Raw genomic sequence first — 8,068 nt, forward strand, 5'->3', positions numbered from 1 at the left:
AATCTCATGGGGCTCAAACCTGTTTTTCTATCTGGTGTACTTCTCAAAGACATCAAAACAAGTGGAAGTGCATCAGTCCACTTCATTCCTGTAGCTAAACACATTTTTGCCATCCTATTCTTGATTGTGCCATTCACTTGTTCAACAACACCTGATGCTTCTGGTCTGTAAGCACAGTGTAGCTTTTGTTTTATATTCAGTGCTTCACAAATCATTTGTAACAATCTGTTTTCAAAATGTGTTCCACGATCAGTCTTAACCGTCACTGGAAAGCCATACCTTGGTATGATTTCTCTCAAAAGCAATTTTGCCACAGTAACTGAACCATTGTGACGTGTTAGGAACGCTTCCACCCATCTTGAAAACCGACAGACTATCACCAATACGTATCTTAGCTTATTATGGGGTGGCATGTCAATGAAATCCATTTGGAATCTGGTAAAAGGACCACCCTCCTGACCTATGGTTCCCATGCTCACAACTGTTTTTCTGTTTGGATTGATCTGCTGGCAGACCAAGCATCTCTGACAAAAAGATTCTGCAATTATTCTGAATTTTGGATTGTACCATGTCTGTCTAAACAACCTGATCATGGATTCTCTTCCTAAATGTCCTGGACCATGATACATTCGAGCCATGTCAGCAATCATACAGTCTGGCATAACTGATCTGTCATCCTTGTAAACCCAAATTCCATCTTCTTCTCGCTGTATACAACCTGCTTTTAACCATGTGTCTTTCTCCTCATCTTCTGCCTCGTCTTGTAGATCTTTTACTCCTTGCCATGTCTCAACTACAGATGTTAGCATAAGTGAGTTCAAAACATGTTCATTGTCTTTTTCCCGATTAATGGACATATTATTCTTTGCGCAGAATTTCGCAATTTCATCAGCATACGCATTCCCTTTTGTCATATAGTCTTCACCCTTTTTGTGTGCTGTGCATTTCACAACAGCAATTTTCTCTGGCAACTGAATGCCATCGATCAACCTTTTGATCAATTTTGCATTCCTGATAGGAGTTCCCGCAGAAGTTAAATACCCTCTTTGAGACCAGAGCTGGCCATAGTCATGGACTACGCCATATCCATACTGACTATCAGTCACTATGGTAATTTTGAACTCTTTTGCTCTTTCACATGCACAAATCAAAGCAATCAATTCTGCTACTTGAGCTGAACGAATTCCTTTGAGACAAGAGGCCTCAACTACATCTGCAACTGTACAGACAGAATATGCTGCACTTAGAACACCTTCATCTATTCTTAAGCATGAACCATCAACAAAATAGACAAAATCTAATTCAGCTAATGGGACATCTTTAATATCCTGCCTAGGTTTGGTGCAATATTCTAAAACATCCAAGCATTCATGATCAATATCATTTTCATTTTTGATTTCTGTTACAGTACCATTAGGCAATAATGTGGAAGGATTTAAATTCACACATCTTGCAATAGAAACGTTGTCTGATCCCAGAATAACGTTCACATATTTTGTTGGCCTATTACTTGTCAAATGCTGTGTTTTGCTTCTGGTAAGGAGAATTTCGACTGAATGGGGTACGTATACTTTTACAGGAAATCCCATTATTATCCCTTCACTTTGTTCTAGACTTACGCTAGTTTCAGCTACTGCTTTTAAGCAGCCTGGTAATGCTTTTGCAACTGGATCAAGAACTGCTGAGAAATATGCTATAGGCTTTCTCAGTCTTCCATGTCTTTGAATCAAAACTGATAATGCACAACCTTCCCATTCACTGCAATACAGCTCAAATTCCTTTTTGTAGTCTGGAATTCCTAATGCTGGAGCTTCACACAAATTTTTCTTTAACTGTTCAAAGGCCTCTAACTCTGTTTCTGTTAGGGTTATCGGGTCTTTTATGTCTGCTTTTGTCAGTCTCTGCAAAGGCTTTGCAATTACTGAGAATCCACTTATCCATTGGCGACAATAGCCAACCATTCCTAGAAACATTCTGACCTGTTTTTGTGTCTTTGGGGGTTGCATTGCCTGAATCATTTTTATTCTCTCAATTGTTACCTGCCTGATTCCTTTTGCGATTCTGTGACCAAGGTATTTTACCTCTTGTTTGCAAAACTGTAATTTTGCAGGAGACCCTTTATGTCCCTCATCTGCCAAATGATTTAAAAGAGTAATGGTATCTGTTACACAATTATCTCGAGTTTTTGCAGCCACAAGGAGGTCATGTATGTATTGCACTAACGTTGATTTTCCAGGTAAATCTAGATCTTCCAAGAATTTCTTTAGCAACTGATTAAAAATAGATGGACTCTCTGTATACCCTTGAGGGATACGACACCATGCTAATATACGCTCTTGGAACCTGAACGCAAAACTTTGTTGGCTATCTGGATGCAATGGAACAGTAAAGAATGCATTACAAAGGTCTATTACTGTATACCATTCCACCTCATGTGGAATCTGATATAAAATTACCGCTGGGTTTGACACAACAGGACATCATGGAACAACTATTTGATTAACCTTTTTCAGGTCTTGAACAATCCTGAAAGTTCCGTTTGGCTTTTTAATTCCCATAATCGGTGAATTACATGGACTACTCTCAATTTCTTTTAGAACACCTTGTTTTATGAATTTGTCAGTTACAGGTATGACACCTTCAATAACTTCTGCTTTCATTTTATACTGAGGAATATTTGGGAAATCTACTCCTTGTTTTACTGTTATTCTCACTGGGTCAACATTTTCATCAAACCCATTTCATTTCCTGTCAATCCCAAATTTTAGCATTGACTCTCTTTTAATTCTTCAGGAAGATTATCTTTATCAAATGCAGGAAATAATTTACGTTCTTCTGCTTCAACCATTAACATTCTTAACTTGTAAAGCCCATCTTCCTCTTGAGTTTGAAGCTCAATACCATCTGGTGAGCAATATATTTTGCAATTCATCTTGCAAAGGATGTCCCTCCCTAACAGGTGTACAGGACTGCTGTCACAAACTACAAATCTATGTTTGTCTTTAAACTTGCCAATTTCAACTTCAACTGGTTCTGTTAAATCTGTTTTAATTTGTTGATTAGCTACACCAACTACTTGGATAGTGTCCCCAGAGAGAGGTAGGTTTTCTATTTCCACTGATCTAACAGTAGAACGGGTAGCACCTGTATCCACTAGGAAAGTGATTTCTACATCATTCACTTTACCATTTACAAATGGACCAGTCTGATCTACCTCAAGAGTGGCTCCAAGCACACACTCTACCTCCTCTCTCGGGCACCGTCATAAGTAATCCTCAGAATCACTCCCTCCATTTTCTTTCATCCAATATTGTTGAGAAACATTTGACACATTCACTCATGGCGGTCTGTTTACCTGTTCACATCCGCAGAATCCTGTTTCTGCACTGTATCTCTGCACATTCACACAGTTTGGAAGTGGCGGTTGTGGAATTTGACTTTGCTGATTCACTACCTGTCGCTGTGGCTGTTGCTGCAGATTTATCTCATTCTGCATCTGTGGATTTAATGGTGCATTTTTAAAATTTCTGGGCGGATTTTTACATTCGCGCTTCCAGTGTCCAATTTCACCGCAATTAAAACATGGGAGTTTCTGCTTTAATTCTTCAATATTTCCCATCAATTTTGGCTTATTAAAATTACCTTTAAATTTACCTTGATTCTGATGAACATTTTTGTTTTCTAGTGTTGCTATTTGTTGTTCAGCCACTTTCACCTGTGCCCACATAGCTTTTTCCTTAAGCTTCTTTTGTTTAGCATCTATCTCATCACTGCAGTATTTTGCTTTTCTCAAAATATCATCAACTGTAAGAGATTACCAGCCAACTATTCCATTTCTTATCATTTCTTCAATTTCAGGTCTTAAACCATAAACAAATCTGTATATAAAGCGGCTCATATCCTTCTCAATCAATTTTTCATAACCATTGTATTGTTTAAATACCAGCAGCAATCTTTCATAAAATGAATATACTGATTCTTTTGACTCTTGATTTGTTCTGTCTATTTTAACGCAATCTACTTCTTTTGGGGGAATCTTGTTTTTTAACCACACAATTACCTTATCGTATAGATTTATAACATCTGCTGAAGGAGCACCTGTTACTCTATCTCGAGCAGGTTCTTCTTTGGGCAAATCTATAGAAATTTTACATTCTGTCCAAAGATCCGATGGGACAACAATGTCAAAGAATCCATGAAGATCAATCAATAGAACTTTTGAAACCTTAACAAATCTGTCGACCTGTCAATACCATTCCAGAGGTTTCTCTCTCAGCCGAGTAAAATCATTTGTGAACAATAAAATGTCATGTCTTGTCCAAGGAACATGTACATACCCACCTCCTGCTATTTCTCTCATCGGAAACTGATTTGCTACTTCTCCTCTTTCTCTTTTTTCTTCCTCTCTTTTCTTTGTCCATTTTACTCTTCATTTACTTAATTCACCTAATCTTTTTAAGAACACAATTAATTCTTTTACATGAATTATTCTTCCTGTGGTATTCATATTTTCAATGTCTTTTTCAGAGAAATCCACTCTGTAATGTTTCTGCAAATTTTTCTACCTACTTAAATCTACTTCTAATTCAGTAGCCATTTCTTCTAATTGGTCATACTTTGTTTTCGTTTTCCATTGTATACTTTTATAAATAAACAATAATTCATCATCCTGATATAGCTTTAAACTGTCAGGTCCAATTGTACCAATAATCAATTCCTCCAAATCTGCTTTCAACTTTGCAACATTAAGTAATTTAAATTCTGAAGCTTGTGGGGTATGCGTTAAATCTATTTTATTTATGCTCTTTTCTGGAGTTTCAGTATCAGAATCTGCACCAAATGGAGTTTTACATGGTGAACCTTGATTAAAAGTTAAGTCAGGCATCATTTTTTCTCGGTGAATCTCTGATAAATATGAGTAAAATGTTTCAGCCACTTTTTGAATTTCTTCATTTAATGGAACAGTCAAAGCTGAGTGTCTAATTTCCATTTGATCAAATGCTGGAAGAACAGGTCCAATCGTTACTGGTACTGTTACTGCTTCCATGCTTTTAGTTAACTGTTGTATTAACTCATCTTTTGATCAGAAATATTCTGAGGAATTTGGTAATTCATAACATCTTTCTCTTCTTATTACATTCCTTGGGACTTCATTTCTGTGCACTGGAGTTTCAAAATTATTTCTGGGAGTTTCAATATAATTTCTATTTTCTCCTGATATGCTAGAATTAGATCTTATCTCTACCCTTTCAGGTGTTTTTCCATAACTTTGATTTGATATGGGAGATGTCTCATCAATAATTTCTCTTGGAGGAGGAGGAGCACTTGGGGAGACTCTTGGTGTGACTGGAATTCTTGGGGAAGATCATGAACAATCTGGTTGATATTGGTACGGTGGCGGTTTTGGTTTTGTGATATAAATTTCTTCTAAAACTGGATCTTCTGAATAATTTTCTTCATTAATATTATTTCTCTTTTGGGTATTCTTTTGACCTGGTACTTCAGTAACCATCACTCTTACTGGGTACAAACCATCGCGCATGTCTGCACGTCTCCATCGACACATTCTATCCTCATGAGTGTCCCTATTAATATCTAATTTTGGACCTCTTGTTACACCTCTGCTTTCTCGTTCGAGTTCAAACATCTCATCCTCCCATTCAGCTAAAGCCTCAAATTGAGTAGGTCTAGGCTTTGGTACAAGATTCATCATCTTTTCTCTTAAGTTTTTCAAAACCATAACGTTAAATGATCCGTCTTCCGGCCATGCTAACACACCATCATCTTTGGTATATTCCATCCAATTCTCCATCCAAAGACAAGTATGATAACCATATTCACCAGACATATAGGCTGCAGGTGTTTTGTACTTATGAAGTAACCTTCCACCTCGCGTTTCAATTTTTTTGTCAGGTTTAATTTTATTTTTCAATTTCTGAAACCATGAAAGCTTCTTTTTCTCTTTCATGTAATAATAATCCATGTTTTAAAACGATTCCGCTTGATTCAGAAAAGATCGTAAGTATTTCCTGCTTGTTCTGCAAAACTAACCAATCCGTGCGCGAAACTCACCAACAAGCCAATCTGGTTAAGCTACGTCACCACCTTGCTCAACCAATAGAATTACTGCTTTCAGAAAGAGCCAATCAGCTGTCAGCTCTTCTTAGTCACGTGAACCAATCAGTGCGTCTACTGTGACGTATGCTAGCCAATCACAACGCGGACCCTGTGACGTACACTGCCGCTTCAGCTTCGCTATCTCTCACTCCTTAAACTAACCCCTCCCTTACAAAATATTTTCACAGCGCCATTTTACAAATCTTTTCAATGGAATTCAGTTAGTAACTACATAAAAACAAACCATTTGTCTGTATGGCTAAAATAAAGTGATAGCTTTTACAATCATTCAAGTATTCTTTTGCTTGAAATAGACGAGGCTATTCTCACAGAATATTCAGATTCGTTGATAAATTAAGGCTACTCTACCCTTCTAACAGGTAATAACAAACTCGTTTCCCTCTGAATGCACATATAGTAGCAATTCAAAGTTTAACTCGATCGTAATTACAAAATCATTTACGCACATTCAAACGGAAGAATCCCTAATCATGTATACATGAATCTAAGTAGGACTTTAACCAACCATAGAAACCCATACTCGCCAGTAAGATAGACGACGCTCCTTTACCCTTCACTCAAGCTTAGATAATTCTACTACTCTTTTCACAGTGAGTTTTAAAACAGGACAGATGTCCCTATACTCGAAAGCTACGATTTCATAGACAATCCTCACTATACATTGTACCTAGCACACCTAAAATCCCTAAACTTGTGCTGTACGTCCACAACACCAGTGATATATAATAATACCACTATTTTGAAACAGAACAAATGCACTGTGCAACTTCACCTGTTACACTACACTTTAGCCGGCATACCAGGAATTTTCACACTGCTGGAAAAAACCTTTCGACAACACATAACAACTAAACAAACTTAACATGTTTTAGTTATGAATCCTATGTAATTACCATGTAGCATGTCAGTTACCATAGTAACCATCCTCTGCTACCAAGTTACTTGATCCAGCGCTCCTAATGAAAAACTGTCTCACCAACGCTACCTATCTCCACAATACACACCATTAATCATGAATCACTTACCAAGGCCCATAAACCTATGAGACAATTTTGAGCGACTGCATCATGTGACCTAATTAATCAGATTTATTCACAAATCTATTTACATATTTATATACAACTGCAGTTTATCATGTCTAACCATGGTTTTTTTAAACATTTATCATTTAATTAAGTCACTAAGGCAAATGAATCAACTAATGGTAACTAGACATGAATAAACAAGACCAGCTTGTCGTTTCAAAATCTAATTTTATTTACTTTATTATTCAAAGAAAGAGCATATTCAAATATGATTCTTTATTTTATTAGCAAAGTGAAAACAGCATTTTATTAAGGAAGAACTTATTAGACTGACATTTTAAAGGCAAATCAATCAGCATGGACTAAAGCAAAATTAAGCTTCCATTCCCTAAATTCTATTTTCCCTGTCTGGAACTCTCTTCACCTAAAAAGAATAGTCATTAAAGACTGCTGTCCTTACGTGCGCCAAAGAGTCCAACAGCACGTCACGCCCTTCAGGAATCGGAAAGCAAGAAGCGCCCTCCTGCCCATGGGGCCAGGTTTTATACCTTTCTAACTAGCTAAACTTTCTACAAATGTATACTTTTCATTGCCATCCAGAGCTCTCATTGGCTGACTGATGTCAGTCCATAATGTGTCATCACCGTTTTCATACCAAAATCGAGCCTTTTCTTTAGCTCCATTGTCCTTTTGCATCGTGACTTTTAGCTTCCTCGAAAATGAAACATTTGACGAGTACAGTTCATGACTTCCTTGACTTGGCAATGTTGCCGCTTCCTGTCCTTGAAACTTTCTCTCCAAGAGCACGTTTAGCACAAGTTATTTAACTGTATTTCTTGACAAAATTGTCGATGTGGTAAAAGTTTCCACTTCTCGTGCAAGGCTCTTCTCTGGACAGGATTCTA

The sequence above is a fragment of the Lissotriton helveticus genome, chromosome 12 (assembly GCF_964261635.1).
Source record: "Lissotriton helveticus chromosome 12, aLisHel1.1, whole genome shotgun sequence".
NCBI classification, from domain to species: domain Eukaryota; kingdom Metazoa; phylum Chordata; class Amphibia; order Caudata; family Salamandridae; genus Lissotriton; species Lissotriton helveticus.